The sequence below is a fragment of the Chrysemys picta genome, chromosome 19 (assembly GCF_011386835.1).
Source record: "Chrysemys picta bellii isolate R12L10 chromosome 19, ASM1138683v2, whole genome shotgun sequence".
In the NCBI taxonomy this organism is placed as follows: domain Eukaryota; kingdom Metazoa; phylum Chordata; order Testudines; family Emydidae; genus Chrysemys; species Chrysemys picta.
In genome coordinates, this window is record NC_088809.1 from 5,334,793 (window position 1) to 5,343,092 (window position 8,300).

Here is an 8,300-nt window from a genome sequence, read left to right on the forward strand (position 1 = left end):
CCGTTCTGCTTTTCATTTTGTATTTAGTTTACTGTAATAAAATATACTTGATTTCTGAATGGATGTAAATAGCAATTAAATGCAAATTTGAATGAACATATGCTAGTAGAAGTGACTTATTTTTTTTCTTCTCTTAAATAGGGTAACCCCTAAGTTTGACAGTTTGGACCTTCATCCATAATTTATACTTCATGAAATGGAGGAAAACCTTAGCGAGTTTTAAGAAATGGCCCGACTAAAGCTAGATACAACCAAGTAATGTGGTTTATGAAGTGTGGTACCTCAGCTAGGTCCTTAAGCCTTTGAAAGGTGGCTGTGAATTGCCATTAGTTATCCACTCGTCAGTGGTCTGCCTCCTGCAGGGTGAGACATGGATCTCTCTATGTATGTGTAGCTGAAGGCAGTGGTTTGGGGGTTGATAGGGAAGGGAGATGCTTCTCTCCCTAGATAGGAGCATGGTGTTGACAGGCAGACCGAGAGGAAGGATGGCATTCAAGTTATGTAAGTTACTCACTTTTTTTCTTCTACATCTAAGCTGAAATGCATTCTCACATCTGAGAAGGGTCAAGCTTTTGTTTTAGTTCCTTATTTGGTTTTTATAATCAACTTATTGTTAAGATTATTGGGTTTGGATAACTTCAGTCAGTTCTCCCCAAATAAAAGAGAACCCCAGGGAGGGGTGGTATAGAGTTTCCGGAATCCACTGTCTGACGTGTCCTCTTCCTGTGTTGTGTGAACACCAAAGGACCAAGCTAGAGATGAGTTGGCAGCCAAGATAGCCATGCTATTTTTTTTTTTCCCAATTCAAGTTGAGCATAGTCCATTGGTTGCCTTACAGGAAAATTCCTAAGTGATCTCTGGGTCAGAGGACATTATCAGGTAAACTTGTTAAATTTCCTTAACCAAATGTCTAATATCTTAAATATTTTAAAATATAATTTGTCTACTTTTATTTACAAATAAACCAGGCAGGAAGGTTTCACTTTCTGGTTCTTATGTATTAATGTGTTTATGGGTTATATATGCTGTGATGTAACAAACTCCTCTTCACTGAATTTTATTTATTTCTTGAAGCATTTATCTTTTTGAAAACCTTTTTTTTAAATGCTGTTGCCTACATTACTTAACTTTCCCTTACTAAACTTTCCAAAAACATACTTCTGTGCTTGATTTGATTAGCAAGAAGTCCATTCTCTTAGGGTACATCTACACTACAGCGGGGAGTCGATTTAAGATACGCAAATTCAGCTACGTGAATAGCGTAGCTGAATTCGACGTATTGCAGCCGACTTACCCCATTGTGAGGACGGCGGCAAAATCGACTTCTGCCGCTTTTTGTCGGCGGCGCTTACTACCACCTCCGCTGGTGGAGTTAGAGCGCCGATTCGGGGATCGATTGTCGCGTCCCAACGGGACGCGATAAATCGATCCCCGAGAGGTCGATTTCTACCCGCCGATTCAGGCGGGTAGTATAGACCAGACCTAAGTGTCATCGCTCCCAACCTCCCTGTGGGTAAATCTCAAAGCAGTGAGATTGTTTAGATATGCACACACTCGTTGAATCTTATTGATTCCAATTTCTTTAAAATGCTATTTGATGGGTGGTCTTCCCCCAAAAGGTTTAAATTATTCCATGTTGGCTGATACCCTTTGTGTGAATGTGAACAGACTGCTGAGGGACAATGTAAGCAGTCTGTATGTACCCTGCCTAGCTGAATGACTATCTGGGCTAGTTCACCACAATTCATATTCTACAGCATCAACAAATAGAAGTTGCCGTTTTGTGGCCCCACATGAAATGCACCTGTTTTCAGTTAGTCTTTATGGGACTCTGCTATTGTGAAACCAATTGCTTTGGAGAACCTGTTCTTTTTATCTTATGGTAGCACCTGCAACTATTCAGAATACAAGATTCTAATTAGAAATGGTAGCTTCCAAATTATTCTCCCATTGTGTTCTCCATGAACAGGTGAAAAAGTAGTTCACTCCCAAAAAAAAGATTTGGTTAAAATCTTTTCAAATCATATCAAATAGAACTTTAAGGGACCCTGCCTTCACTAGCAGGACCAAGTACTGATTTTTGCCCCAGATCCCTAAGTGGCCCCCTCAAGGATTGAACTCACAACCCTGGGTTTAGCAGGCCAATGCTCAAACCACTGAGCTATCCCTCCCTCCTCTGTAGTGTTAAACACAATGGGACTGAGGGAAGCCAGCAAGAAACAATGTGAACTGAGTGAAGAATGGTGTTTAAAAAATATTTTGGCACGGTCTCTAAAATGCCACTTTTCCCTCTGTCCTCATTAAGGATCTAGGTTTAATTCTTAATGGTACCTTCAGACAGGAGTGTGAATAACTCATTGTAAGTGTCTACCAGTAGGCACTCTGTGCTGCTATCTGTATACCTAGCCTAAACTGCAAGTAGTATGTACTGTGGTTCACTAGAACAAAATAGGAGGTGGATAGAGAAACATCATTGTTATGCAGCTCCTTGCCTGTATGCCAGAACTTGAGCTGGGGGGGGGCTGGGAACTAATAGAGGAAGTGAACACTTATTGTAAAACTTTCCCTGTGGTTCAACAAATTACCACTTGGCATTTGTTCTAATAAGCGACTTACAGTTCAAGTGATATCTCCCACCAAATCTTGACTAAGCAATTATTTTTTCATCAGCAAGCAGCTGCTTGCTATGGTTCTACTCTGACAATATTCGTGTGTGCTTGCTGTATCAACTGTACTTAGTTTTGATTAACTGCCATGCATACACCCTTGCAGTAGTTTTTCCTCCAATAAAAGGTTGCATAGGCTAAATTAGACCCATTGCCACTTTTGCAACCTTAGCTTCTTAAATAAGTTTGCACAGATAAAACTAACCAACTTAATTCTGAAGCACCACAAAAAAACAACTAAAACTCTCTCCCTTAGATGAGTTACTAAGTAGAGCTAACAAGTAAAACATTTGTCAAAGAAGGCAAACAAAAATACAGGGAATTGAGGTACTAAGTACAATTTTGCATGCATTTCTCAGTAAGATTACTTTCTGCTGAAAGCTACCTTTAATAATAATAATAATATAATAAAAAAAAGTGTTCCACTTAATTATCATGTAAGGAATTCCCAAACAAATGTTTGTATGTAGTGGCCCCTCACTCTAATATTGCAGACATAGCTAGCATGTAACTCAACTGCTGTTCCATCTATATTACCAAACATCCTTATCTAAAAGCCACACTCCAGTCAGAATAACAGCCCAGAAGTGTGCCTAGATATCTCATGTGGTGTTGTCATAGAGTCTATCTTAGCAGCTCCAGCTTTTTATCACACAGTGTCTGATTTCTCAACCATTATGTTGGATAGTAATTTGTCAGGACACTGTTTCAAATAAATATTGATGCTGGAACTTTAGGAGACATAGTCAGCTACTCTATCCCAATGCCCCAAACTTGACACTCAGACTACAGAGAAGAAATATTACAGTCCTTAATTAACTTTGTTTTTCCTGCCGGGGTGTGTGTGTGTGTGTGTGTGCGTGCCATGAATTCAGTTCAAAATGAATTATTTAAGTCACTTAACATCAGTTCCTTGAGAGAGATAAATAACACTAGATTAAGTTACTTTTTCTAGAACATTGTATGGGAAAATATAATTATTTTTAGCTGGCCAGTGCAGCTCAAACAAGTAATGAATTTGCCCTTAAATTACTCCATGATGTATGCCTTATCCACATATATTTCACTTAATCATAAAATAAAGCTTTGCTGCTGGGCTCTTGCTTGTTGATCGATTGACTCTCTGCTATAGTTAGCCCAAATTAAACATCTTTTACATGATTGCATACAGTTCTTTTCAAGATACTACTTTCAGTAGAAAGAAAACTGGACCACTTTTAAAATAATCCCTCCCAATTGTAAGGGAGGGGGGAATGAAATTATAGTATGTTACGATCAGCATTCAAGGCTGAAAACTCATCTCATTGCTTTAGGGTGTGGCTTTACAGCAGTTAGATTAACGTTTGCCCCTATTCCCATCCCCAGCCTGATTCCCTGGTGGTGGATGCCACTAACCAGCGGGAGAGACAAGGATTTCAAGGCCCAATAATAGGGACGCCCAAACATTAGACCTTTTCGGGCGAAAGGGGGACTGCAACTCCATATATCCAATCAACAGGCCATTGTCAGCAGATACTCCTACAATACCTGCTCAGCGATGGCCAAATTTACAGAGTTGCTTCCCTTAGACTCCCGCGCTGAATTTTGGGCTTTGGTTGAGGAAGGGAGACTGATCTCCAGAGCCTCCCTTCAGGCGGCACTAGACAGGGCAAATGCGGCAACCAGGGCCATGGCTCCAGGTTTATGGCCTCCCCTATGAGGTACAGCAAACTATTAAAGACCTGCCCTTTGAGATGGACAAAAGGCTGAACAGCCTTAAAGATTCCAGAGCCACCCTCAGGTCCCTAGGCCTCTGTACTCCCTCAACATAGCGGAGACATTTCCACCCACAGCCCCAGCAGCGGTTCGGTCAGCAAAACCGCTAAGCCAGATCCAGAAAGAGGAATTGTAACGGCAGGAGGAGGCCGCGCCAACCTTCTGGACAGAGTTCAGGACTACTGGAGCCATCCTCAGGGCCCAAGCCGGCCTTTTAAAGGCATGGTTGAGGACGGTGTACCACACCTAACAATGGATCCACCCTGCCTTACCTTCTCATCCCAACTATCCCCTTTCTACCATGCATGGTCCAATATCACCTCGGACTGATGGGTGCGCTGCACAGTAGAGAGGGGATACTCCATCCAATTCTGTGCCCTGCTGCCTTTCCATCCCCCTTTCCTGTCCCTCTTCAGGGACCCTTCTCACAAGCAACTCCTTATCCAGGAGGTGCAGTCACTCCTATCTTTAGGGGCAGTGGAGGAGGTTCCTCAGGAGCACAGGGGCTTCTATTCCCAGTATGTCCTAATACCGAAAGCCAAAGGTGGCCTTAGATATATCCTGGACCTGCGAGAACTCAAAAAGTTTGTAAAGAAACTCAAGTTCCGCATGGTCTCTCTGGCCTCCATCATTCCCTCATTGGATCCAGAAGACTGGTATGCTGCCCTTGGTTTAAAGGACGCATACTTTCATATCACGATCGCCCAACCCCACAGAAAGTACCGCAGGTGTGTGATGAGCAATACCCACTACCAATTTACAGTCCTCCCATTCAGTCTGTCAGCAGCACCTCATGTCTTCACCAAGTGCATGGCAGCCGTTTCTGCGCAGGCACCGGGTACAGGTGTATCCTTATCTCAATAACTGGCTGATCTAGGGCCACTCCAAGACCCAAGTGGAAACTCAGGTCAGACTCATCAGAACCACCTTTGACAGCCTGGGTCGTCTTCTAAACGAAGCAAAATCCACTCTGTCCTCAGTCCAGAGGATAGAATTTATAGGGGCAATATTGGACTTGACCCAGGCCAGGGCATTTTCAGGCCCTGACCGATATCATTCAAGGCCTCAGACAGTTTCCCACCACCACAGCAAGAAATTGCCTGAGGCTTCTCGGACACATGGCTGCCTGTACCTATGTGGTGCAGCATGCCAGGCTCAGGCTTCAACCTCTTCAGTCGTGGCTTGCGTCAGTGTACCGGCCAGCCAGGGACAGCATAGACAGGATAGTGACCCTGTCTTGCCTAATCCTCGACTCCCGCCTGTGGTGGCTCGACCCTCAGGAGGTACGTTCAGGCATCCCTTTCTCCAGTCTTTACGTCTCTGACGTTAGTGACGGATGCATCAGACTTGGGCTGGGAAACACATCTGGGAGACCTCAGGACTCAAGACCTCTGGTCTCAGGTGGATCTAGCTCTCTATATCAACGTCAGAGAGCTGAGAGAGGTGCGCCTGGCGTGCCAGACCTTCCGAGCACACTTAACGGGACAATGTGTATTAGTCATGATGGACAACACCATGGCAATGTTCTGTATCAACAACTGGGTGGGTGCACACTCCTCTCCCCTGTGCCAGGAAGCTCTCATGCTGTGGGACTTGTGTAGAACATTCAATACACCTGCATGTGTTGTACCTCTGTGGGGTACAGAATTAGTTGGTGGACCACCGCAGCAGGTCATTTCACGGCCACGAGTGGCCCCTTCGCCTGGACATTGTGATTTTGATCTTCCAGAGGTGGGGCTTTCCTCAGATAGACCTATTCGTCCCACAATGCAACAGGAAGGGTCAGCAGTTCTGCTCCTTCCAAAATCACAACCCGGGCTCCAGTGCTGATGCGTTCCTCCTACTAAGGGGAGGTTCTCTTTTATACGTCTTTCCACCCATACCACTGGTTCACAAGGTGCGCCTCAAGATCCGAAGGGAATGAGCTCAGGTTATATTGATAGCTCCATCATGGCCCCAACAGCACTAGTACACATCTCTCCTAGACATGTCCATAGAAGCCCCAATCACCCTGCCACTCTGCCCGGACCTTCTGTCACAAGATCACGTCTTCAACATCCAAACCTTGAGTCGCTTCACCTCACGGTGTGGAAGCTCCATGGCTGAACCCGATGGAGCTTTCCTGTTCAGGCCACCTTAGAAAAGTCCTCCTTGGCAGCATAAAACCCTCTATGAAAGCCACATACCTTGCCAAGTGGAAGAGATTTTTCAGATTGGTCAGCGCAGCGCAATTCACCCCTGACGCTAGCCTCAGTGCCACTTATTCTGGACTACCTCCGACATCTGAAGCAGCAGGGGCTTTCATTATCATCAATAAGGCTGCACTTAGCTGCCATCTCAGCTTTCCACCCGGGCGAGGAGAGCCGCTCTGTGTTTGCTAACCTGATGGTCAGCCGGTTCTTAAAAGGGCTCGACAGGCTATACCCTAATGTCCATCAGCCTGTCCCTGCCTGCGACCTCAACCTGGTCCTCTCTAGGCTCATGGGACCCGCATTTGAACCGTTAGCAACTTGCTCCCTGCTCTACCTCTCTTACAAGGTAGCATTCCTGGTAGCGATAACCTCGGCCAGGAGGGTGTTTGAGCTCAGGGCCCTAACATCAGAGCCCCCTTATACCGTGTTTGAGCTCAGGCCCCATCCTGCTTTCCTCCCGAAGGTCGTGTTGCAGTTCCACATCAACCAGGACATCTTTCTCCCGGTATTCTACACTAAACTGCGTTCTAGCGGCAAGGAGCAGAGACTCCACTCACTAGATGTTCGCAGGGCGCTAGCGTTCTACATCAAAAGAACAAAGCCATTGAGAAAATCAGTCCAGCTGTTCGTGGTGGTGGCAAGACAGAATGAAGGGCCTACCTGTGTCCTCACAACGCATCACGTCATGGATCATGACGCATATGCGAGTGCTACAGTCTGACGGGGGTTCTCGCACCCTCGATCACTGCACACTCCACCAGGGTGCAGGCCTTGTCAACAGCATTCCTGGCTCAGATCCCTACTCAGGAAATCTACAGGGCGGTGACGTGGTCCTCTATCCACACTTTTACCATGTATTATGCGATTACGCAACGGACCAGATGACACGGCCTTCGGATGACCAGTGCTCCAGTCAGTGGACGACTCTGACCCCATCTCCTGAACTTGGGCTTGAGAGTCACCTGATTAGAATTGACATGAACAAGCCCTCGAAGAAAAAACGGTTACTCACCTCATAACTGTTGTTCTTCGAGATGTATTGTTCATGTCCATTCCAATACCCCCTCTCCTACCCCTCTGTCGGAGTAGCTGGCAAGAAGGAACTGAGGGGGTAGAGGGTCAGCAAGGCTCTATATTGGACACCATGAAGGCGTGACTCCAGGGGGCACCCAGGCTGACCCTACAGTTACTGCTAGGGGAAAAAATCTTCCGACTACTGTGCACGTGCGCGCGCACACACCTGATTGGAATGGACACGAACAACACATCTCGAAGAACAACAGTTTGAGACAGTGAGTAACCGTTTTTTCTATGTGGGGACTCCTGCTTCGGCAGAGCAAATACTGCAGAATAAGGCATGAGGAGTTTGCAATGCTCACAACAGTGTACAGCTGAGCAGGGTCCATGCTTGCCGTGCTATGGCATCTGCACGGGTAACCCAGGCTTACTAAAAAAGGCACGAAAAAGGTTTGGTTTGTTTCCTGTTGATTTCAGGGAGGGAAGTGCATCATGAGAGGCTAATGCCAGTTTCCCATAACCACCTGCGCAAATGTTTTGGTCCCATGAGGCATTGCAAGCCCAACTCAATGTTCCAGCTCCGGCTCCATGCACTGTGGGATAGCTACCCAGAGTGCAACGCTCTGTGAGTCGCCGCAAGCCCTGCTAGTGAGGATATTAGTAAGAATGT